Here is a 25,045-nt window from a genome sequence, read left to right on the forward strand (position 1 = left end):
GACTCAGGACCACAGTGCAGGCCATGAAATATCTGGTTGGCCGTTTTGGAGGCATCACAGACGGAGAAATGTTCCACTTAGAAAGCTGCTGGGACATGCTGGCACGTAAAGAAACCTTTTTCGAAGGCATCCGTCTTCTTGCAAGGTAAGAAGGTGAAAAGGACTGGCAGGTGAGGCAAGAAGAGCAGCCCCCCCCCCAGGCCTGCTTTCTGGGAAATGGGGATAAACTTATGACTTATTTCAGAAAATGTATGTGCTGTTGCTTGTAGTAAAACAAACTTCAAAGCGGCTGAAAAGAAAAGATAAGAAAATATCGATTAGAAAAACTAACAACAATAATTTGAGACTTTTGAAAAATTAAAATAACAATAGACTAAAACCAGATTGGTCCCAGCTCCTGCCAACCTAGCAGTTCGAAAGCACGTCAAAATGCAAGTAGATAAATAGGAACCGCTCCAGCGGGAAGGTAAACGGCGTTTCGATGTGCTGCTCTGGTTTGCCAGAAGCGGCTTTGTCATGCTGGCCACATGACCTGGAAGCTATACGCCGGCTCCCTCGGCCAATAATGCGAGATGAGCGCGCAACCCCAGAGTCGGTCACGACTGGACCTAATGGTCAGGGGTCCCTTTACCTTTACCTAAAACCAGATTAACATTTGCACCAGCTTTCTAAACATCTGGAGGCAGTGCAAGACAGGAGTGCCTGGCGTGCTCTGGTCCATGGGGTCACGAAGAGTCAGACACGACTAAACGACTAAACAATAACAACAACAAGCCATGCACTCTCAAGCATCCCTTCCTTGAAGGAGAGCTAGATATTGGGATACGACTTGGGTGAAATTGGAGAGGAGCAGAGGGTAGTGACTGGAGCAACCCAATCAGGTGGGCGGGGTGCAAGTAATGTTGTTGTTGTTGTTGTTGTTTGTTGTTGTTGTTGTGCCAGCTTCAGGCTTGTGCATCCTTTGTCTCTTATTTTGATGTTACAGGACTTTGGCGGCATCTTCAAAAAAAACCTATAAAAGAATATTCAAAGAGGCCGGAAAATATGTACATCGCCGCAACCGAAAAGAGACAGCCATTGGAATGGCATTTTATTTTGCTGTGAGTGTCGGAAACGGGGAAAGAGGCGCTCCTGCTCATGGGCGTACCCAGCATGGGGCGGGGGGGGGGCAGGGGCCGAGCGAGGAAGGCAGGTATCCCGCCGGCCCAGAAGGGAAAGGGAATCCTCAGAGGGAGCCGCTTGAGCTCTTGTAAATGCGCGACGGGTTGGGGGGGGGTTGCCGGTGAGTTTCGCGGAGAGAAGGCAGGCGCCTTTCCCTCAATGCTGCGCTTCGTCGTCGCAAGCACAAACCAGCTCTGCTCGGCTGGCCTGGCGCTCCTTGCACCCGGAGCAGGGCGCCAGCTCCCCTTCCACCCATGGAGAGGGGCCAGTTTCCGGGAGAAGCGCCCCTTTGTCCAATTGGTGGGCGAGCGCACAGCCAGCAGCCCTTGAGCGAGCGAGCGAGCTCCAGAGAGGCGGCCATACATATAGTGTATGGACTATATTTTTTATAGAAGAATTATGAATACATAATAAAAAATGCACTTTTTATGCTCCAACAGGGGATGTGCGAATCCGAATCAGATTCGGATGCTTCTGTGCCCTAGCGCCTCATCTGGTCTGAGGGCAGAATCTCCAGGGCCAGGAACTCAATCATCTTTTCTGAAGACTATCTCAGCAGGGAAATCCTGCATATCTGGTGTTGGTTCTCGCCGTTCCTCATCTCCTCACGAGAAAACCCTGTCTCAGAAACCTTCAGCCCCGAGGTGGCCTGCGCTTGCGGAGGCGAGGCAGAGTGGAGCAGAGGGGCAGCCGCTTCACCTTCCCCAGTTTGGCTGGCCATGGAGCTTAGCTTGGGAGGCAGAGGAGGAGGAGGAAGGGCAGCAGCTGGAGGGGAGGCAGAGGAGGAGACAGCAGCCCCAGCAGTCGTCATCCAAGAGGGCTGGTTCCGCGAGACGTGCAGCCTCTGGGCTGGGCAGGCCCTCTCTCTGCAAGTCCAGGAGGTCCTGCATCACCAGCGGTCGCCCTTCCAGGAGATCCTGGTCTTCAGGAGCAAAACATACGGGAACGTCTTGGTCCTTGATGGAGTCACCCAGTGCCCAGAGAGGGACGAGTTTTTGTACCAGGAAATGATCGCTAACCTTCCCTTGTGCAGTCCCCCAAACCCACAGAAGGTGCTCATCATTGGGGGCAGCAATGGAGGAGTCTTGCGGGAAGTGGTCCAGCACCCTTCCGTGGAGTCCATGGTACAGTGCGAAATCGACGAGGATGTGATCCAAGCATCTAAGAAGTACCTCCCAGGGATGGCCGTGGGATATTCTAGCCCAAAACTTACCTTGCATGTTGGGGACGGCTTCGAATTCATGATGCAGAACCAGAAGGCTTTGGATGTGATAATCACAGACCCTTCCGACCCCATGGGTCCTGCAGAAAGCCTCTTCAAAGAAGACAGCTCTGCGGGACGACGGCATTCTCTGCTGCCAAGGCGAATGCCAGTGGCTGCACCTGGACCTCCTAAAGGAGATGTGGCAGTTCTGCAAGTCGCTGTTCCCCGTGGCCGAGTACGCCTACTGCACCACCCCGACCTACCCCAGTGGACAGATCGGCTTCATGCTCTGCAGCAAGAATTGAAACCCTAATTTCAGGGACCCTGTCCAACAGTTGTCCCAGAAGGAAGTGGAAGCAAGGAATCTGAAGTATAACTCAGGTGTCCACCGGGCAGCCTTTGTCCTGCCTGAATTTGCACGAAAGGCTCTGAGAACCCCGACGCAGATCCACCTCTGGCCTCGGATGGCCCGGCGGGACGGAAAACCCCAGAAGCCTCACCCACCTAGCGGATCGCCTCTGGCAGGCGGGCGGGCGGCCTGACATGGTCCTCGCTTGCCTTGCGGCCTCTAGCCTGCCAGCTAAACATTCATTCCAATTAGGTATTTTAAAAAAGGAAAGGACTCTGGGTTTGCACCCAGCCGCAGGACCCCTCTTCCAAACAACCCCCCACCCCCACCTACCTAGCTCAGGCTTTGCTATTGGGCCATTGCTTGAACTCGTCTCTCCAGCCTGTGGAGCATGAATGTAGAGCCTGAAAACCCCACCCTGAAAATGCCCTATTTATAACTGACCATTTATTTCCCTTGAAAGTGGTTGCCATCTAGTTGGGAAAGACCAGGCACAATGGTTTGATGCTCTGCCTTTGGAGGGGGCATGGGGATTGGCATTGGGTGGGGTGGGAGCTGGCATAGTTGGATATCTTTTCCCTTGCCTTGCTCCCCCTTGCCCCCCAGCTCCACGGAATGCCCACAACTCTTTCCTCCTTGCCTGATCAGGTGGTTTGGGTCACATGCCCCCTGCCTGCCTGCCTGCCTGCCTCGATTCCTGAGCCCATCAGCGGGATCTCTTGGCGGCGTTTTAATTGGGTGAGCTACAGACAAAGACCAGAGTTGTCTGTAGAGAACCGTTAACCTCTTTGTATAGTAAACGGAATCAAATTAAAAAAGAAAAGAAAAGAAAGAAACTTTCAGCCCCAGTGAAAACAAAGCTTGATACTCCTCAATGGGAGAAATGTAAGTCAGATTCATATACAACAGAAAATCGAGCCCCTTCCCCTCACGTTGTACAATAAAACCTTTTTTTTATCTCTCCCAAAAATATTAATACAATAACTTAACTAAGTCTTAATATACAATAATAACTCAACTAATCCTCATCTACAACCTCTTTATACTTCCAAATCTTTTATTAAACACTGCTAATCTTACCATTATTTCCTAAATAAACTTTAAATTTCTTCCAATCTTCTTCCACCGACTCTTCCCTCTGGTCACGGAGTCTCCCAGTCAGCTCGGACAGTTCCATAAATTCTATCAGCTTCAACTGCCAGTTGTCCACCATAGGTAAATCTTCAGTTTTCCAATTTCTTGCTAATACTATTCTAGCTGCTGTTGTGGCATACAGAAAAAACGTAATATCTTTCTTAAGTAGTTCCTCTCTAATTATTCCAAGTAAAAAAAGCTTCTGCTTTCTTAACAAATGTGTTTTTCAACACTTTCTTCATCTATATATATATATAAATGGTGAAGGTGCGTGTGTGTTATTCCCCACTTTTCTCCCACAAGCACTTATCCGTTCGCCCTGAAATTTGGCCACAACCTCAGGGTCACATGAGGGCAGGTAACCATGCACTTACACTGACCAGCTGACACACCTAACACAGGTAAAAACATGGATTTGTGGTCAAAAAAATTGCACCCCCAGTGGACATTCAACTAACAACGGACAAACATACTCCCACAATCCCTCACGCCCCGGAGACCACTCCTCCAACAGAGAACAAACCACCCGAGACCACGGCGCTCCTGACGGAACCATGCCCAGTTCGGACATTCCACACCCGAGACCAGACCGTTCCCCAGGGACCCGCGGTCACACAGGAGATTACGTACAGTGGTGCCTCGCTAGACGAAATTAATTCGTTCCAGGACTCAATTCGTCCTATGAAAATTTCGTCTAGCGAGGCACCATTTCCCATAGGAATGCATTAAAAGTCAATTAATGCGTTCCTATGGGCTCCGGGGGCCTGGCGGCGGCACGGTACTTGCTCTCTTGGCTCACGGAAGGCAGGCAGGGGCTTGCTCTCTTGCCTGCCTGCCTTCCCTGAGCCAAAAGAGGTGTGTGCCAGGTGGCGTGGGGGGGGGGAGAAGCAGAGGTTCTTCCCCCCCCCGCCTCGCCCAACAGAGCCGGCATTTGACGGGGCTTCCAAACCCCCATCAGATGCAGGCTCTGTTGGGGGGGGGGGAACGAAGGAAGAGAAAGCAGCCCTTTCTCTTCCTTCCTTCCTCTCCCCCTGCCGCCGACAGCAAGGACAGATCCCGGGGTTCGGACAAGTGCTGCAAGAGCTTCTCCGAACCCCGGGATCTGTGCAGGCTCAGCAGCAGGCGGAGAAGAACAATTTCGTTCCTCTCCCCCTGCTGCCCTGTTGTCTGATCTAGAGAAGCCCCGTCTGATCTGCTCTGTGTCAGGCGGGGTGAGGGGAAAGCAGAGTCCGCTTTCCCCCCCACCCCACCTGACAGAGCCGCCATAGGACGGGGGTTCGGAAGCCCCATCCTATGCCGGTTCTGTCGGGCGAAGAAGCGCCCGACAGAGCTGGCATAGGACAGGGCGAGCGCAGCGGACGGGGCTAACAAGAGAAAGCGTGCTGCACTCGCCCTCAAGCTGGCCCGGGATCGGCTGTTTTAGCGCCGCCGCCGAGGCGAGCGGGAGAAAGCGGGGACTTCTCGCTGGCTACCTTCCCCAAGCCAAGGGGAAGGCAGCCGGCAAAAAGCCCCTGCAGCGCTGCACTCCAGGGGACGGAGCCGAATTGCGGTGCTGTGGGAACTTGTCGCCGTCTGCCTCCCCCTTGGCTCGGAGAAGGCAAACGGCGAAAAGCTCCCGCATCGCTGCACTTCGGCTCCGGGGGACAAGGCGGCATGGGAGAAAGGCACAGGATAGTTCCTTCGCCTCCCCCCCCCCCGCCCGACAAAGGCGACATCTGATGGGGGTTCGGAAGCCCCGTCAAATGCAGGCTCTGTCGGGCGGGGTGGTGGTGGGGGAAAGCGGAGGAACGGATCTGTTCCTCCGCTTCTCCCCCCCTTCTTCCCGCGCTAGTTACCCTTTGTGTTCCGCTGCTCAGTGGAACACAAAGGGGAACCAGCTGCAGCTCGGTAAGAAGGCAGAGGAAGATCAGCTGACAGGCGCTGACAGTTCATCTTCCTTTGCCTTCTTCCCACGCTACAGCTGGTTTCCCTTTCGCTAGATGAATGCCCTGATTTTCTGATCGGAGGTTTTTATGGCCACGCTTCGCAAGACGAAGCGGTGGCCATAGAAAACCTCATCGTATAGCGGGGCAACCTCCGATCAGAAAATCCTTTCGTTAAGCGAAATTTTCGTCTAGCAGGGCATTCGTCTAGCGAGGCACCACTGTACCAGCGACCCCCTCCCACCCCGAACAAGCCCACTCCACACACCCACGGATCGCACCCCCGCCGATCCTGCCGCCTCTCCGAGCAAACCCACTCCACACCCCACCTCACCCCACTCAGGGTAATACGGTAATACGGAGGTGGTGAGGGGTTTGAAGGTGGGAGTTTGTTGGGGGAGGGGTATCTTACCTGGACACTTCTGTGGGATGTAAGTCTGGGATGTGGTCTGTCTCCCTGGGTGGAGGGGTGGGTTGGATCTGTGACCCAGGCTGTTTTCATAGGCGGACTAGTTCCAGGGGTGGGGTGGATATTAGATGTGGTCTGTCTCCCAGGTTAGTCTGCTCCTTCTTGGTGGCGGAATCATTGTAGCAGGCGAGGCCTGGGATGGGGAGTGATGGGGAACGGCCACATACCAGCGACCCCCTCCCGCCCCGACCAAGGCCACTCCACACACACACACACCCCACGGATCGTGCCCCCGCCGATTCCGCCGCCTCCCATGACCTCCTCCCACCCCGAACAACCCCACTCCACACACACACACACACACACCACAGATTGCACCCCCACCGATCCCACCGTCTCCCGCAACCCCCTCTGGCCCTGATCAAGGCCACTCCACACACACACACACACACACCACGGATCGCGCCCCCGCCAATTCGGCTGGACCCAGACAGCCTACGAAAACAGCCTGGGTCACAGATCTACCCCACCCCTCCACCCAGACTGCCCAGGGAGACAGACCACATCCCAGACTTACGTTCCACAGAAGTGTCCAGGTAAGATACCCCCCCCCCCAACAAACTCCCACCTTCAAACCCCTCACCATCTCTGTATTACTGTATTACCCTGAGTGGGGTGAGGTGGGGTGTGGAGTGGGTTTGCTCGGTGAGGGAGGGGGTCACAGGAGATGGTGGGATCGGCGGGGGTGCGATCCGTGGGGTGGGGGTGTGTGTGGAGTGGCCTTGGTCGGGGTGGGAGGGGGTCGCTGGTACATGATCTCCTGTGCGACCGCGGGTCCCTGGGATCTCTGAACCTGGTCTGGGATATCTTACCCTGAGTGGGGTGAGGTGGGGTGTGGGATCTCCGAACTGGGCATGGTTCCCTCAGGAGCGCCGTGGTCTTGGGCGATTTGTTCTCTGTTGGAGGACTGGTCTCCGGGGCGTACTCAAAGTACAGACTTCGACAACTTCACTGTGTAGGTTTTCTTGCACAACGTGAGGGGAAGGGGCTCGGTTTTCTGTTTCAGTCACAGGTTTCCCATCTTTTGAAATAATTTTTTGTTGGGGAGAAGTGGACCTTCCCCTCAGTGGTTCATTTAGGGGTGCTTTATTTTTGCGAAGGGTATGTGGGTCAAGTGTATATGAATCTGACGGCTGGAATACGGAGGACACACCAGAGGAAAATATCATGGGGAAATTGACCAATGAGATTGCACAATGGTTAAGTAGGGAAGCAGAGGAGGTAGTACATACAATTCAAAATGCTTCAGGATCAAAACAAAAGCTACTAAAGCTATAGAAAAAATCCCAGGTGATTGTTTGATCATATTTAAAGATAGAGAGATGAGGAATCTGATTCTGAAGAAAAACAGAGAAAAAAGACTCTGTATTGATGGAAAATTGATAATCATATTTAAGGACACCCCACTTCGTCTCCTGAAAAAACAACAGACTTACAAGACTCTGACAAAAATACTGAGAAAAAATGAGATTGAATTCAAATGGGAATTCCCGGAAAGGGTCTCATTCTACTACAAATAAAAGACGTTTCAATTTAAAAATGTGGACGAGACAAAGAAATTTATGAGGAGATATAAAGAGCTAGGAAGAAGACACAGCAGCAGCACTTCAGCCTGCTCTGTGCTCCAACCTCCGCTGCCCTCCTGCCTCCGCCACCATCCAGCCTGCCTTCCTCGGCATCATCTGGCCCTGACTGCCGACTTTGACCTGCATTGCCTACCTCGGCTTCATCTGACCCTGACTGCCTACTTTGACCTACATTGCCTACCTCGGCTTCATCTGGCCCTGACTGCCGACTTTGACCTGGATTGCCTTCCTCGGCTTCATCTGGCCCTGACTGCCTACTTTGACCTACATTGCCTACCTCGGCTTCATCTGGCCCTGACTGCCGACTTTGACCTGCATTGCCTACCTCGGCTTCATCTGACCCTGACTGCCTACTTTGACCTACATTGCCTACCTCGGCTTCATCTGGCCCTGACCGCCGACTTTGACCTGGATTGCCTACCTCGGCTTCATCTGGCCTTGACTGCCGACTTTGACCTGGATTGCCTACCTCGGCTTCATCTGGCCCTGACCGCCGACTTTGACCTGCATTGCCTACCTCGGCTTCATCTGGCCCTGACCGCCGACTTTGACCTGGATTGCGTTCCTCGGCTTCATCTGGCCTTGACTGCCAACTTTGACCTGGATTGCCTACCTCGGCTTCATCTGGCCCTGACTGCCGACTTTGACCTGCATTGCCTACCTCGGCTTCATCTGACCCTGACTGCCTACTTTGACCTACATTGCCTACCTCGGCTTCATCTGGCCCTGACTGCCAACTTGACCTGGATTGCCTTCCTCGGCTTCATCTGGCCCTGACTGCCTACTTTGACCTACATTGCCTACCTCGGCTTCATCTGGCCCTGACCGCCGACTTTGACCTGCATTGCCTACCTCGGCTTCATCTGGCCTTGACTGCCGACTTTGACCTGGATTGCCTACCTCGGCTTCATCTGGCCCTGACCGCCGACTTTGACCTGCATTGCCTACCTCGGCTTCATCTGGCCCTGACCGCCGACTTTGACCTGGATTGCGTTCCTCGGCTTCATCTGGCCTTGACTGCCAACTTTGACCTGGATTGCCTACCTCGGCTTCATCTGGCCCTGACCGCCGACTTTGACCTGCATTGCGTTCCTCGGCTTCTTCTGGCATTGACTGCCGACTTTGACCTGGATTGCGTTCCTCGGCTTCATCTGGCCCTGACCGCCGACTTTGACCTACATTGCCTACCTCGGCTTCATCTGGCCCTGACCGCCGACTTTGACCTGGATTGCCTTCCTCGGCTTCATCTGGCCCTGACTGCCTACTTTGACCTGCATTGCCTACCTCGGCTTCATCTGGCCTTGACTGCCGACTTTGACCTGGATTGCCTACCTCGGCTTCATCTGGCCCTGACCGCCGACTTTGACCTGCATTGCCTACCTCGGCTTCATCTGGCCCTGACCGCCGACTTTGACCTGGATTGCGTTCCTCGGCTTCATCTGGCCTTGACTGGCGACTTTGACCTGGATTGCCTACCTCGGCTTCATCTGGCCCTGACCGCCGACTTTGACCTGGATTGCCTACCTCGGCTTCATCTGGCCCTGACCGCCGACTTTGACCTGCATTGCGTTCCTCGGCTTCTTCTGGCCTTGACTGCCGACTTTGACCTGGATTGCGTTCCTCGGCTTCATCTGGCCTTGACTGCCGACTTTGACCTGGATTGCCTACCTCGGCTTCATCTGGCCCTGACCGCCGACTTTGACCTGCATTGCCTACCTCGGCTTCATCTGGCCCTGACTGCTGGCTTGACCTGCATTGTGTTTCTCGGCTTCATCTGGCCCTGACTGCTGACTTTGACCTGGATTGCGTACCTCGGCTTCATCTGGCCCTGACTGCTGGCTTGACCTGGATTGCGTACCTCAGCTTCATCTGGCCATGACTGCTGACTTTGACCTGGATTGCGTACCTCGGCTTCACCTGGCCTTGACTGCTGCCTTTGACCTGGATTGCGTACCTCGGCTTCATCTGGCCCTGACTGCTGGCTTGACCTGGATTGCGTACCTCGGCTTCATCTGGCCCTGACTGCCTACTTTGACCAGGATTGCCTACCTCGGCTTCACCTGGCCATGACTGCTGCCTTTGACCTGGATTGCGTACCTCGGCTTCATCTGGCCCTGACTGCTGGCTTGACCTGGATTGCGTACCTCGGCTTCATCTGGCCCTGACTGCCTACTTTGACCTGGATTGCCTACCTCGGCTTCACCTGGCCATGACTGCTGCCTTTGACCTGGATTGCGTACCTCGGCTTCATCTGGCCCTGACTGCTGGCTTGACCTGGATTGCGTACCTCGGCTTCATCTGGCCCTGACTGCCTACTTTGACCTGGATTGCGTACCTCGGCTTCATCTGGCCCTGACTGCTGGCTTGACCTGGATTGCGTACCTCGGCTTCATCTGGCCCTGACTGCCAATTTTGACCTGGATTGCCTACCTCGGCTTCACCTGGCCATGACTGCTGCCTTTGACCTGGATTGCGTACCTCGGCTTCATCTGGCCCTGACTGCTGACTTTGACCTGGATTGCCTACCTCGGCTTCATCTGGCCCTGACCGCCGACTTTGACCTGAATTGCCTACCTCGGCTTCATCTGGCCCTGACTGCTGGCTTGACCTGGATTGTGTTTCTCGGCTTCATCTGGCCCTGACTGCTGGCTTGACCTGGATTGCGTACCTCGGCTTCATCTGGCCCTGACTGCTGGCTTGACCTGGATTGCGTACCTCGGCTTCATCTGGCCATGACTGCTGACTTTGACCTGGATTGCGTACCTCGGCTTCACCTGGCCTTGACTGCTGCCTTTGACCTGGATTGCGTACCTCGGCTTCATCTGGCCCTGACTGCTGGCTTGACCTGGATTGCGTACCTCGGCTTCATCTGCCCCTAACTGCCTACTTTGACCTGGATTGCCTACCTCGGCTTCACCTGGCCATGACTGCTGCCTTTGACCTGGATTGCGTACCTCGGCTTCATCTGGCCCTGACTGCTGGCTTGACCTGGATTGCGTACCTCGGCTTCATCTGGCCCTGACTGCCTACTTTGACCTGGATTGCCTACCTCGGCTTCACCTGGCCATGACTGCTTCCTTTGACCTGGATTGTGTACCTCGGCTTCATCTGGCCCTGACTGCTGGCTTTGACCTGGCCATGACTGCTGCCTTTGACCTGGATTGCCTACCTCGGCTTCATCTGGCCCTGACTGCCGACTTTGACCTGGATTGCCTACCTCGGCTTCGTCTGGCCCTGACTGCCGACTTTGACCTGCATTGCCTACCTCGGCTTCATCTGGCCCTGACCGCCGACTTTGACCTGCATTGCGTTCCTCGGCTTCATCTGGCCCTGACTGCCGACTTTGACCTGGATTGTGCTCCTCGGCTTCATCTGGCCCTGACTGCCGACTTTGACCTGCATTGCCTATCTCGGCTTCATCTGGCCCTGACTGCCGACTTTGACCTGGATTGCCTACCTCGGCTTCTTCTGGCCTTGACTGCCGACTTTGACCTGGATTGTGTTCCTCGGCTTCATCTGGCCCTGACCGCCGACTTTGACCTGGATTGCCTACCTCGGCTTCATCTGGCCCTGACCGCCGACTTTGACCTGCATTGCGTTCCTCGGCTTCTTCTGGCCTTGACTGCCGACTTTGACCTGGATTGCGTACCTCGGCTTCATCTGGCCTTGACTGCCGACTTTGACCTGGATTGCCTACCTCGGCTTCATCTGGCCCTGACCGCCGACTTTGACCTGCATTGCCTACCTCGGCTTCATCTGGCCCTGACCGCCGACTTTGACCTGGATTGCCTACCTCGGCTTCATCTGGCCCTGACCGCCGACTTTGACCTGGATTGCCTACCTCGGCTTCATCTGGCCCTGACCGCCGACTTTGACCTGCATTGCGTTCCTCGGCTTCTTCTGGCCTTGACTGCCGACTTTGACCTGGATTGCGTTCCTCGGCTTCATCTGGCCTTGACTGCCGACTTTGACCTGGATTGCCTACCTCGGCTTCATCTGGCCCTGACTGCCGACTTTGACCTGCATTGCCTACCTCGGCTTCATCTGGCCCTGACTGCTGACTTGACCTGGATTGTGTTTCTAGGCTTCATCTGGCCCTGACTGCTGACTTTGACCTGGATTGCGTACCTCGGCTTCATCTGGCCCTGACTGCTGGCTTGACCTGGATTGCGTACCTCGGCTTCATCTGGCCATGACTGCTGACTTTGACCTGGATTGCGTACCTCGGCTTCACCTGGCCTTGACTGCTGCCTTTGACCTGGATTGCGTACCTCGGCTTCATCTGGCCCTGACTGCTGGCTTGACCTGGATTGCGTACCTCGGCTTCATCTGCCCCTAACTGCCTACTTTGACCTGGATTGCCTACCTCGGCTTCACCTGGCCATGACTGCTGCCTTTGACCTGGATTGCCTACCTCGGCTTCATCTGGCCCTGACTGCCGACTTTAACCTGGATTGCCTACCTCGGCTTCACCTGGCCCTGACTGCTGACTTTGACCTGGATTGCCTACCTCGGCTTCATCTGGCCCTGACTGCCTACTTTGACCTGGATTGCCTACCTCAGCTTCACCTGGCCATGACTGCTTCCTTTGACCTGGATTGCGTACCTCGGCTTCATCTGGCCCTGACTGCCTACTTTGACCTGGATTGCCTACCTCAGCTTCACCTGGCCATGACTGCTGCCTTTGACCTGGATTGCGTACCTCGGCTTCACCTGGCCATGACTGCTGCCTTTGACCTGGATTGCCTACCTCGGCTTCATCTGGCCCTGACTGCCGACTTTGACCTGGATTGCGTTCCTCGGCTTCATCTGGCCTTGACCGCCGACTTTGACCTGCATTGCCTACCTCGGCTTCTTCTGGCCTTGACTGCCGACTTTGACCTGGATTGTGTTCCTCGGCTTCATCTGGCCCTGACCGCCGACTTTGACCTGGATTGCCTACCTCGGCTTCATCTGGCCCTGACCGCCGACTTTGACCTGCATTGCGTTCCTCGGCTTCTTCTGGCCTTGACTGCCGACTTTGACCTGGATTGCGTTCCTCGGCTTCATCTGGCCTTGACTACCGACTTTGACCTGGATTGCCTACCTCGGCTTCATCTGGCCCTGACCGCCGACTTTGACCTGCATTGCCTACCTCGGCTTCATCTGGCCCTGACTGCTGGCTTTGACGTGGATTGCCTACCTCGGCTTCATCTGGCCCTGACTGCCTACTTTGACCTGGATTGCCTACCTCGGCTTCACCTGGCCATGACTGCTACCTTTGACCTGGATTGCGTACCTCGGCTTCATCTGGCCCTGACTGCCGACTTTGACCTGGATTGCGTACCTCGGCTTCATCTGGCCCTGACTGCCGACTTTGAACTGGATTGCCTACCTCGGCTTCGTCTGGCCCTGACTGCTGACTTTGACCTGGATTGCCTACCTCGGCTTCACCTGGCCCTGACTGCTGACTTTGACCTGGATTGCCTACCTCGGCTTCACCTGGCCCTGACTGCTGGCTTGACCTGGATTGCCTACCTCGGCTTCATCTGGCCCTGACTGCCGACTTTGACCTGCATTGCCTACCTCGGCTTCATCTGGCCCTGACCGCCGACTTTGACCTGCATTGCGTTCCTCGGCTTCTTCTGGCCTTGACTGCCGACTTTGACCTGGATTGCGTTCCTCAGCTTCATCTGGCCCTGACCGCCGACTTTGAACTGCATTGCCTACCTCGGCTTCATCTGGCCCTGACTGCTGGCTTTGACGTGGATTGCCTACCTCGGCTTCATCTGGCCCTGACTGCTGACTTTGACCTGGATTGCCTACCTCGGCTTCACCTGGCCATGACTGCTACCCTTGACCTGGATTGCGTACCTCGGCTTCATCTGGCCATGACTGCTACCTTTGACCTGGATTGCGTACCTCGGCTTCATCTGGCCCTGACTGCCGACTTTGACCTGGATTGCGTTCCTCGGCTTCATCTGGCCTTGACTGCCGACTTTGACCTGGATTGCCTACCTCGGCTTCATCTGGCCCTGACCGCCGACTTTGAACTGCATTGCCTACCTCGGCTTCATCTGGCCCTGACTGCTGGCTTTGACGTGGATTGCCTACCTCGGCTTCATCTGGCACTGACTGCTGACTTTGACCTGGATTGCCTACCTCGGCTTCACCTGGCCATGACTCCTACCTTTGACCTGGATTGCGTACCTCGGCTTCATCTGGCCATGACTGCTACCTTTGACCTGGATTGCGTACCTCGGCTTCATCTGGCCCTGACTGCCGACTTTGACCTGGATTGCGTTCCTCGGCTTCATCTGGCCTTGACTGCCGACTTTGACCTGGATTGCCTACCTCGGCTTCATCTGGCCCTGACCGCCGACTTTGAACTGCATTGCCTACCTCGGCTTCATCTGGCCCTGACTGCTGGCTTTGACGTGGATTGCCTACCTCGGCTTCATCTGGCCATGACTGCTGACTTTGACCTGGATTGCCTACCTCAGCTTCACCTGGCCATGACTGCTACCTTTGACCTGGATTGCCTACCTCGGCTTCATCTGGCCCTGACTGCCTACTTTGACCTGGATTGCCTACCTCAGCTTCACCTGGCCATGACTGCTTCCTTTGACCTGGATTGCGTACCTCGGCTTCATCTGGCCCTGACTGCTGGCTTGACCTGGATTGCGTACCTCGGCTTCATCTGGCCCTGACTGCCTACTTTGACCTGGATTGCCTACCTCAGCTTCACCTGGCCATGACTGCTGCCTTTGACCTGGATTGCGTACCTCGGCTTCACCTGGCCATGACTGCTGCCTTTGACCTGGATTGCCTACCTCGGCTTCATCTGGCCCTGACTGCCGACTTTGACCTGGATTGCCTACCTCGGCTTCATCTGGCCCTGACCGCCGACTTTGACCTGGATTGCCTACCTCGGCTTCATCTGGCCCTGACCGCCGACTTTGACCTGCATTGCGTTCCTCGGCTTCTTCTGGCCTTGACTGCCGACTTTGACCTGGATTGCGTTCCTCGGCTTCATCTGGCCTTGACTGCCGACTTTGACCTGGATTGCCTTCCTCGGCTTCATCTGGCCCTGACTGCCTACTTTGACCTACATTGCCTACCTCGGCTTCATCTGGCCCTGACCGCCGACTTTGACCTGCATTGCCTACCTCGGCTTCATCTGACCCTGACTGCCTACTTTGACCTACATTGCCTACCTCGGCTTCATCTGGCCCTGACCGCCGACTTTGACCTGCATTGCCTACCTCGGCTTCATCTGGCCTTGACTGCCGACTTTGACCTGGATTGCCTACCTCGGCTTCATCTGGCCCTGACCGCCGACTTTGACCTGCATTGCCTACCTCGGCTTCATCTGGCCCTGACCGCCGACTTTGACCTGGATTGCGTTCCTCGGCTTCATCTGGCCTTGACTGCCAACTTTGACCTGGATTGCCTACCTCGGCTTCATCTGGCCCTGACTGCCGACTTTGACCTGCATTGCCTACCTCGGCTTCATCTGACCCTGACTGCCTACTTTGACCTACATTGCCTACCTCGGCTTCATCTGGCCCTGACTGCCGACTTGACCTGGATTGCCTTCCTCGGCTTCATCTGGCCCTGACTGCCTACTTTGACCTACATTGCCTACCTCGGCTTCATCTGGCCCTGACCGCCGACTTTGACCTGCATTGCCTACCTCGGCTTCATCTGGCCTTGACTGCCGACTTTGACTTGGATTGCCTACCTCGGCTTCATCTGGCCCTGACCGCCGACTTTGACCTGCATTGCCTACCTCGGCTTCATCTGGCCCTGACCGCCGACTTTGACCTGGATTGCGTTCCTCGGCTTCATCTGGCCTTGACTGCCAACTTTGACCTGGATTGCCTACCTCGGCTTCATCTGGCCCTGACCGCCGACTTTGACCTGCATTGCGTTCCTCGGCTTCTTCTGGCCTTGACTGCCGACTTTGACCTGGATTGCGTTCCTCGGCTTCATCTGGCCCTGACCGCCGACTTTGACCTACATTGCCTACCTCGGCTTCATCTGGCCCTGACCGCCGACTTTGACCTGGATTGCCTTCCTCGGCTTCATCTGGCCCTGACTGCCTACTTTGACCTACATTGCCTACCTCGGCTTCATCTGGCCCTGACCGCCGACTTTGACCTGCATTGCCTACCTCGGCTTCATCTGGCCTTGACTGCCGACTTTGACCTGGATTGCCTACCTCGGCTTCATCTGGCCCTGACCGCCGACTTTGACCTGCATTGCCTACCTCGGCTTCATCTGGCCCTGACCGCCGACTTTGACCTGGATTGCGTTCCTCGGCTTCATCTGGCCTTGACTGGCGACTTTGACCTGGATTGCCTACCTCGGCTTCATCTGGCCCTGACCGCCGACTTTGACCTGGATTGCCTACCTCGGCTTCATCTGGCCCTGACCGCCGACTTTGACCTGCATTGCGTTCCTCGGCTTCTTCTGGCCTTGACTGCCGACTTTGACCTGGATTGCGTTCCTCGGCTTCATCTGGCCTTGACTGCCGACTTTGACCTGGATTGCCTACCTCGGCTTCATCTGGCCCTGACCGCCGACTTTGACCTGCATTGCCTACCTCGGCTTCATCTGGCCCTGACTGCTGGCTTGACCTGGATTGTGTTTCTCGGCTTCATCTGGCCCTGACTGCTGACTCTGACCTGGATTGCGTACCTCGGCTTCATCTGGCCCTGACTGCTGGCTTGACCTGGATTGCGTACCTCGGCTTCATCTGGCCATGACTGCTGACTTTGACCTGGATTGCGTACCTCGGCTTCACCTGGCCTTGACTGCTGCCTTTGACCTGGATTGCGTACCTCGGCTTCATCTGGCCCTGACTGCTGGCTTGACCTGGATTGCGTACCTCGGCTTCATCTGGCCCTGACTGCCTACTTTGACCAGGATTGCCTACCTCGGCTTCACCTGGCCATGACTGCTGCCTTTGACCTGGATTGCGTACCTCGGCTTCATCTGGCCCTGACTGCTGGCTTGACCTGGATTGCGTACCTCGGCTTCATCTGGCCCTGACTGCCTACTTTGACCTGGATTGCCTACCTCGGCTTCACCTGGCCATGACTGCTGCCTTTGACCTGGATTGCGGACCTCGGCTTCATCTGGCCCTGACTGCTGGCTTGACCTGGATTGCGTACCTCGGCTTCATCTGGCCCTGACTGCCTACTTTGACCTGGATTGCGTACCTCGGCTTCATCTGGCCCTGACTGCTGGCTTGACCTGGATTGCGTACCTCGGCTTCATCTGGCCCTGACTGCCAATTTTGACCTGGATTGCCTACCTCGGCTTCACCTGGCCATGACTGCTGCCTTTGACCTGGATTGCGTACCTCGGCTTCATCTGGCCATGACTGCTGACTTTGACCTGGATTGCGTACCTCGGCTTCACCTGGCCTTGACTGCTGCCTTTGACCTGGATTGCGTACCTCGGCTTCATCTGGCCCTGACTGCTGGCTTGACCTGGATTGCGTACCTCGGCTTCATCTGGCCCTGACTGCATACTTTGACCAGGATTGCCTACCTCGGCTTCACCTGGCCATGACTGCTGCCTTTGACCTGGATTGCGTACCTCGGCTTCATCTGGCCCTGACTGCTGGCTTGACCTGGATTGCGTACCTCGGCTTCATCTGGCCCTGACTGCCTACTTTGACCTGGATTGCCTACCTCGGCTTCACCTGGCCATGACTGCTGCCTTTGACCTGGATTGCGTACCTCGGCTTCATCTGGCCCTGACTGCTGGCTTGACCTGGATTGCGTACCTCGGCTTCATCTGGCCCTGACTGCCTACTTTGACCTGGATTGTGTTTCTCGGCTTCATCTGGCCCTGACTGCTGACTCTGACCTGGATTGCGTACCTCGGCTTCATCTGGCCCTGACTGCTGGCTTGACCTGGATTGCGTACCTCGGCTTCATCTGGCCATGACTGCTGACTTTGACCTGGATTGCGTACCTCGGCTTCACCTGGCCTTGACTGCTGCCTTTGACCTGGATTGCGTACCTCGGCTTCATCTGGCCCTGACTGCTGGCTTGACCTGGATTGCGTACCTCGGCTTCATCTGGCCCTGACTGCCTACTTTGACCAGGATTGCCTACCTCGGCTTCACCTGGCCATGACTGCTGCCTTTGACCTGGATTGCGTACCTCGGCTTCATCTGGCCCTGACTGCTGGCTTGACCTGGATTGCGTACCTCGGCTTCATCTGGCCCTGACTGCCTACTTTGACCTGGATTGCCTACCTCGGCTTCACCTGGCCATGACTGCTGCCTTTGACCTGGATTGCGTACCTCGGCTTCATCTGGCCCTGACTGCTGGCTTGACCTGGATTGCGTACCTCGGCTTCATCTGGCCCTGACTGCCTACTTTGACCTGGATTGCGTACCTCGGCTTCATCTGGCCCTGACTGCTGGCTTGACCTGGATTGCGTACCTCGGCTTCATCTGGCCCTGACTGCCAATTTTGACCTGGATTGCCTACCTCGGCTTCACCTGGCCATGACTGCTGCCTTTGACCTGGATTGCGTGCCTCGGCTTCATCTGGCCCTGACTGCTGACTTTGACCTGGATTGCCTACCTCGGCTTCATCTGGCCCTGACCGCCGACTTTGACCTGAATTGCCTACCTCGGCTTCATCTGGCCCTGACTGCTGGCTTGACCTGGATTGTGTTTCTCGGCTTCATCTGGCCCTGACTGCTGACTTTGACCTGGATTGCGTACCTCGGCTTCATCTGGCCCTGACTGCTGGCTTGACCTGGATTGCGTACCTCGGCTTCATCTGGCCATGACTGCTGACTTTGACCTGGATTGCGTACCTCGGCTTCACCTGGCCTTGACTGCTGCCTTTGACCTGGATTGCGTACCTCGGCTTCATCTGGCCCTGACTGCTGGCTTGACCTGGATTGCGTACCTCGGCTTCATCTGCCCCTAACTGCCTACTTTGACCTGGATTGCCTACCTCGGCTTCACCTGGCCATGACTGCTGCCTTTGACCTGGATTGCGTACCTCGGCTTCATCTGGCCCTGACTGCTGGCTTGACCTGGATTGCGTACCTCGGCTTCATCTGGCCCTGACTGCCTACTTTGACCTGGATTGCCTACCTCGGCTTCACCTGGCCATGACTGCTTCCTTTGACCTGGATTGTGTACCTCGGCTTCATCTGGCCCTGACTGCTGGCTTTGACCTGGCCATGACTGCTGCCTTTGACCTGGATTGCCTACCTCGGCTTCATCTGGCCCTGACTGCCGACTTTGACCTGGATTGCCTACCTCGGCTTCGTCTGGCCCTGACTGCCGACTTTGACCTGCATTGCCTACCTCGGCTTCATCTGGCCCTGACCGCCGACTTTGACCTGCATTGCGTTCCTCGGCTTCATCTGGCCCTGACTGCCGACTTTGACCTGGATTGTGCTCCTCGGCTTCATCTGGCCCTGACTGCCGACTTTGACCTGCATTGCCTATCTCGGCTTCATCTGGCCCTGACTGCCGACTTTGAACTGGATTGCCTACCTCGGCTTCTTCTGGCCTTGACTGCCGACTTTGACCTGGATTGTGTTCCTCGGCTTCATCTGGCCCTGACCGCCGACTTTGACCTGGATTGCCTACCTCGGCTTCATCTGGCCCTGACCGCCGACTTTGACCTGCATTGCGTTCCTCGGCTTCTTCTGGCCTTGACTGCCGACTTTGACCTGGATTGCGTACCTCGGCTTCATCTGGCCTTGACTGCCGACTTTGACCTGGATTGCCTACCTCGGCTTCATCTGGCCCTGACCGCCGACTTTGACCTGCATTGCCTACCTCGGCTTCATCTGGCCCTGACCGCCGACTTTGACCTGGATTGCCTACCTCGGCTTCATCTGGCCCTGACCGCCGACTTTGACCTGGATTGCCTACCTCGGCTTCATCTGGCCCTGACCGCCGACTTTGACCTGCATTGCGTTCCTCGGCTTCTTCTGGCCTTGACTGCCGACTTTGACCTGGATTGCGTTCCTCGGCTTCATCTGGCCTTGACTGCCGACTTTGACCTGGATTGCCTACCTCGGCTTCATCTGGCCCTGACTGCCGACTTTGACCTGCATTGCCTACCTCGGCTTCATCTGGCCCTGACTGCTGACTTGACCTGGATTGTGTTTCTAGGCTTCATCTGGCCCTGACTGCTGACTTTGACCTGGATTGCGTACCTCGGCTTCATCTGGCCCTGACTGCTGGCTTGACCTGGATTGCGTACCTCGGCTTCATCTGGCCATGACTGCTGACTTTGACCTGGATTGCGTACCTCGGCTTCACCTGGCCTTGACTGCTGCCTTTGACCTAGATTGCGTACCTCGGCTTCATCTGGCCCTGACTGCTGGCTTGACCTGGATTGCGTACCTCGGCTTCATCTGCCCCTAACTGCCTACTTTGACCTGGATTGCCTACCTCGGCTTCACCTGGCCATGACTGCTGCCTTTGACCTGGATTGCCTACCTCGGCTTCATCTGGCCCTGACTGCCGACTTTAACCTGGATTGCCTACCTCGGCTTCACCTGGCCCTGACTGCTGACTTTGACCTGGATTGCCTACCTCGGCTTCATCTGGCCCTGACTGCCTACTTTGACCTGGATTGCCTACCTCAGCTTCACCTGGCCATGACTGCTTCCTTTGACCTGGATTGCCTACCTCGGCTTCATCTGGCCCTGACTGCCTACTTTGACCTGGATTGCCTACCTCAGCTTCACCTGGCCATGACTGCTGCCTTTGACCTGGATTGCGTACCTCGGCTTCACCTGGCCATGACTGCTGCCTTTGACCTGGATTGCCTACCTCGGCTTCATCTGGCCCTGACTGCCGACTTTGACCTGGATTGCGTTCCTCGGCTTCATCTGGCCTTGACCGCCGACTTTGACCTGCATTGCCTACCTCGGCTTCTTCTGGCCTTGACTGCCGACTTTGACCTGGATTGTGTTCCTCGGCTTCATCTGGCCCTGACCGCCGACTTTGACCTGGATTGCCTACCTCGGCTTCATCTGGCCCTGACCGCCGACTTTGACCTGCATTGCGTTCCTCGGCTTCTTCTGGCCTTGACTGCCGACTTTGACCTGGATTGCGTTCCTCGGCTTCATCTGGCCTTGACTGCCGACTTTGACCTGGATTGCCTACCTCGGCTTCATCTGGCCCTGACCGCCGACTTTGACCTGCATTGCCTACCTCGGCTTCATCTGGCCCTGACTGCTGGCTTTGACGTGGATTGCCTACCTCGGCTTCATCTGCCCCTGACTGCCTACTTTGACCTGGATTGCCTACCTCGGCTTGACCTGGCCATGACTGCTACCTTTGACCTGGATTGCGTACCTCGGCTTCATCTGGCCCTGACTGCCGACTTTGACCTGGATTGCGTACCTCGGCTTCATCTGGCCCTGACTGCCGACTTTCAACTGGATTGCCTACCTCGGCTTCGTCTGGCCCTGACTGCTGACTTTGACCTGGATTGCCTACCTCGGCTTCACCTGGCCCTGACTGCTGACTTTGACCTGGATTGCCTACCTCGGCTTCACCTGGCCCTGACTGCTGGCTTGACCTGGATTGCCTACCTCGGCTTCATCTGGCCCTGACTGCCGACTTTGACCTGCATTGCCTACCTCGGCTTCATCTGGCCCTGACCGCCGACTTTGACCTGCATTGCGTTCCTCGGCTTCTTCTGGCCTTGACTGCCGACTTTGACCTGGATTGCGTTCCTCGGCTTCATCTGGCCCTGACCGCCGACTTTGAACTGCATTGCCTACCTCGGCTTCATCTGGCCCTGACTGCTGGCTTTGACGTGGATTGCCTACCTCGGCTTCATCTGGCCCTGACTGCTGACTTTGACCTGGATTGCCTACCTCGGCTTCACCTGGCCATGACTGCTACCCTTGACCTGGATTGCGTACCTCGGCTTCATCTGGCCATGACTGCTACCTTTGACCTGGATTGCGTACCTCGGCTTCATCTGGCCCTGACTGCCGACTTTGACCTGGATTGCGTTCCTCGGCTTCATCTGGCCTTGACTGCCGACTTTGACCTGGATTGCCTACCTCGGCTTCATCTGGCCCTGACCGCCGACTTTGAACTGCATTGCCTACCTCGGCTTCATCTGGCCCTGACTGCTGGCTTTGACGTGGATTGCCTACCTCGGCTTCATCTGGCTCTGACTGCTGACTTTGACCTGGATTGCCTACCTCGGCTTCACCTGGCCATGACTGCTACCTTTGACCTGGATTGCGTACCTCGGCTTCATCTGGCCATGACTGCTACCTTTGACCTGGATTGCGTACCTCGGCTTCATCTGGCCCTGACTGCCGACTTTGACCTGGATTGCGTTCCTCGGCTTCATCTGGCCTTGACTGCCGACTTTGACCTGGATTGCCTACCTCGGCTTCATCTGGCCCTGACCGCCGACTTTGAACTGCATTGCCTACCTCGGCTTCATCTGGCCCTGACTGCTGGCTTTGACGTGGATTGCCTACCTCGGCTTCATCTGGCCATGACTGCTGACTTTGACCTGGATTGCCTACCTCAGCTTCACCTGGCCATGACTGCTACCTTTGACCTGGATTGCCTACCTCGGCTTCATCTGGCCCTGACTGCCTACTTTGACCTGGATTGCCTACCTCAGCTTCACCTGGCCATGACTGCTTCCTTTGACCTGGATTGCGTACCTCGGCTTCATCTGGCCCTGACTGCTGGCTTGACCTGGATTGCGTACCTCGGCTTCATCTGGCCCTGACTGCCTACTTTGACCTGGATTGCCTACCTCAGCTTCACCTGGCCATGACTGCTGCCTTTGACCTGGATTGCGTACCTCGGCTTCACCTGGCCATGACTGCTGACTTTGACCTGGATTGCCTACCTCAGCTTCACCTGGCCCTGAGTGCTGGCTTGACCTGGATTGCCTACCTCGGCTTCACCTGGCCCTGAGTGCTGGCTTGACCTGGATTGCCTACCTCGGCTTCACCTGGCCCTGACCGCCGACTTTGACCTGCATTGCGTTCCTCGGCTTCTTCTGGCCTTGACTGCCGACTTTGACCTGGATTGCGTTCCTCGGCTTCATCTGGCCTTGACTGCCGACTTTGACCTGGATTGCCTACCTCGGCTTCATCTGGCCCTGACCGCCGACTTTGAACTGCATTGCCTACCTCGGCCTCATCTGGCCCTGACTGCTGGCTTTGACGTGGATTGCCTACCTCGGCTTCATCTGGCCCTGACTGCTGACTTTGACCTGGATTGCCTACCTCGGCTTCATCTGGCCCTGACTGCCGACTTTGAACTGGATTGCCTACCTCGGCTTCGTCTGGCCCTGACTGCTGACTTTGACCTGGATTGCCTACCTCGGCTTCACCTGGCCCTGACTGCTGACTTTGACCTGGATTGCCTACCTCGGCTTCACCTGGCCATGACTGCTACCTTTGACCTGGATTGCGTACCTCGGCTTCATCTGGCCATGACTGCTACCTTTGACCTGGATTGCGTACCTCGGCTTCATCTGGCCCTGACTGCCGACTTTGACCTGGATTGCGTTCCTCGGCTTCATCTGGCCTTGACTGCCGACTTTGACCTGGATTGCCTACCTCGGCTTCATCTGGCCCTGACCGCCGACTTTGAACTGCATTGCCTACCTCGGCTTCATCTGGCCCTGACTGCTGACTTTGACCTGGATTGCCTACCTCGGCTTCACCTGGCCATGACTGCTACCTTTGACCTGGATTGCGTACCTCGGCTTCACCTGGCCATGACTGCTACCTTTGACCTGGATTGCGTACCTCGGCTTCATCTGGCCCTGACTGCCGACTTTGACCTGGATTGCGTTCCTCGGCTTCATCTGGCCTTGACTGCCGACTTTGACCTGGATTGCCTACCTCGGCTTCATCTGGCCTTGACTACCGACTTTGAACTGCATTGCCTACCTCGGCTTCATCTGGCCCTGACTGCTGGCTTTGACGTGGATTGCCTACCTCGGCTTCATCTGGCCATGACTGCTGACTTTGACCTGGATTGCCTACCTCGGCTTCATCTGGCCCTGACTGCCGACTTTGAACTGGATTGCCTACCTCGGCTTCGTCTGGCTCTGACTGCTGACTTTGACCTGGATTGCCTACCTCGGCTTCACCTGGCCCTGACTGCTGACTTTGACCTGGATTGCCTACCTCGGCTTCACCTGGCGATGACTGCTACCTTTGACCTGGATTGCGTACCTCGGCTTCATCTGGCCATGACTGCCTACTTTGACCTGGATTGCCTACCTCAGCTTCACCTGGCCATGACTGCTGCCTTTGACCTGGATTGCGTACCTCGGCTTCACCTGGCCATGACTGCTGCCTTTGACCTGGATTGCCTACCTCGGCTTCATCTGGCCCTGACTGCCGACTTTGACCTGGATTGCCTACCTCGGCTTCATCTGGCCCTGACTGCTGGCTTTGACGTGGATTGCCTACCTCGGCTTCATCTGGCCCTGACTGCTGACTTTGACCTGGATTGCCTACCTCGGCTTCACCTGGCCATGACTGCTACCTTTGACCTGGATTGCGTACCTCGGCTTCATCTGGCCATGACTGCTACCTTTGACCTGGATTGCGTACCTCGGCTTCATCTGGCCCTGACTGCCGACTTTGACCTGGATTGCGTTCCTCGGCTTCATCTGGCCTTGACTGCCGACTTTGACCTGGATTGCCTACCTCGGCTTCATCTGGCCCTGACCGCCGACTTTGAACTGCATTGCCTACCTCGGCTTCATCTGGCCCTGACTGCTGGCTTTGACGTGGATTGCCTACCTCGGCTTCATCTGGCCATGACTGCTGCCTTTGACCTGGATTGCGTACCTCGGCTTCACCTGGCCATGACTGCTGACTTTGACCTGGATTGCCTACCTCAGCTTCACCTGGCCCTGAGTGCTGGCTTGACCTGGATTGCCTACCTCGGCTTCACCTGGCCCTGAGTGCTGGCTTGACCTGGATTGCCTACCTCGGCTTCACCTGGCCCTGACCGCCGACTTTGACCTGCATTGCGTTCCTCGGCTTCTTCTGGCCTTGACTGCCGACTTTGACCTGGATTGCGTTCCTCGGCTTCATCTGGCCTTGACTGCCGACTTTGACCTGGATTGCCTACCTCGGCTTCATCTGGCCCTGACCGCCGACTTTGAACTGCATTGCCTACCTCGGCCTCATCTGGCCCTGACTGCTGGCTTTGACGTGGATTGC

General features: G+C 56.1%; 1 pseudogene; it reads left to right on the forward strand.

The window, feature by feature from the left end:
- Positions 1 to 1,880: 1,880 nt before the first annotated feature.
- Positions 1,881 to 2,907, forward strand: LOC132592122 (spermidine synthase-like; annotated as a pseudogene).
- Positions 2,908 to 25,045: the final 22,138 nt, after the last annotated feature.

The sequence above is a fragment of the Zootoca vivipara genome, chromosome 5, assembly GCF_963506605.1.
Source record: "Zootoca vivipara chromosome 5, rZooViv1.1, whole genome shotgun sequence".
In the NCBI taxonomy this organism is placed as follows: Eukaryota; Metazoa; Chordata; class Lepidosauria; order Squamata; family Lacertidae; genus Zootoca; species Zootoca vivipara.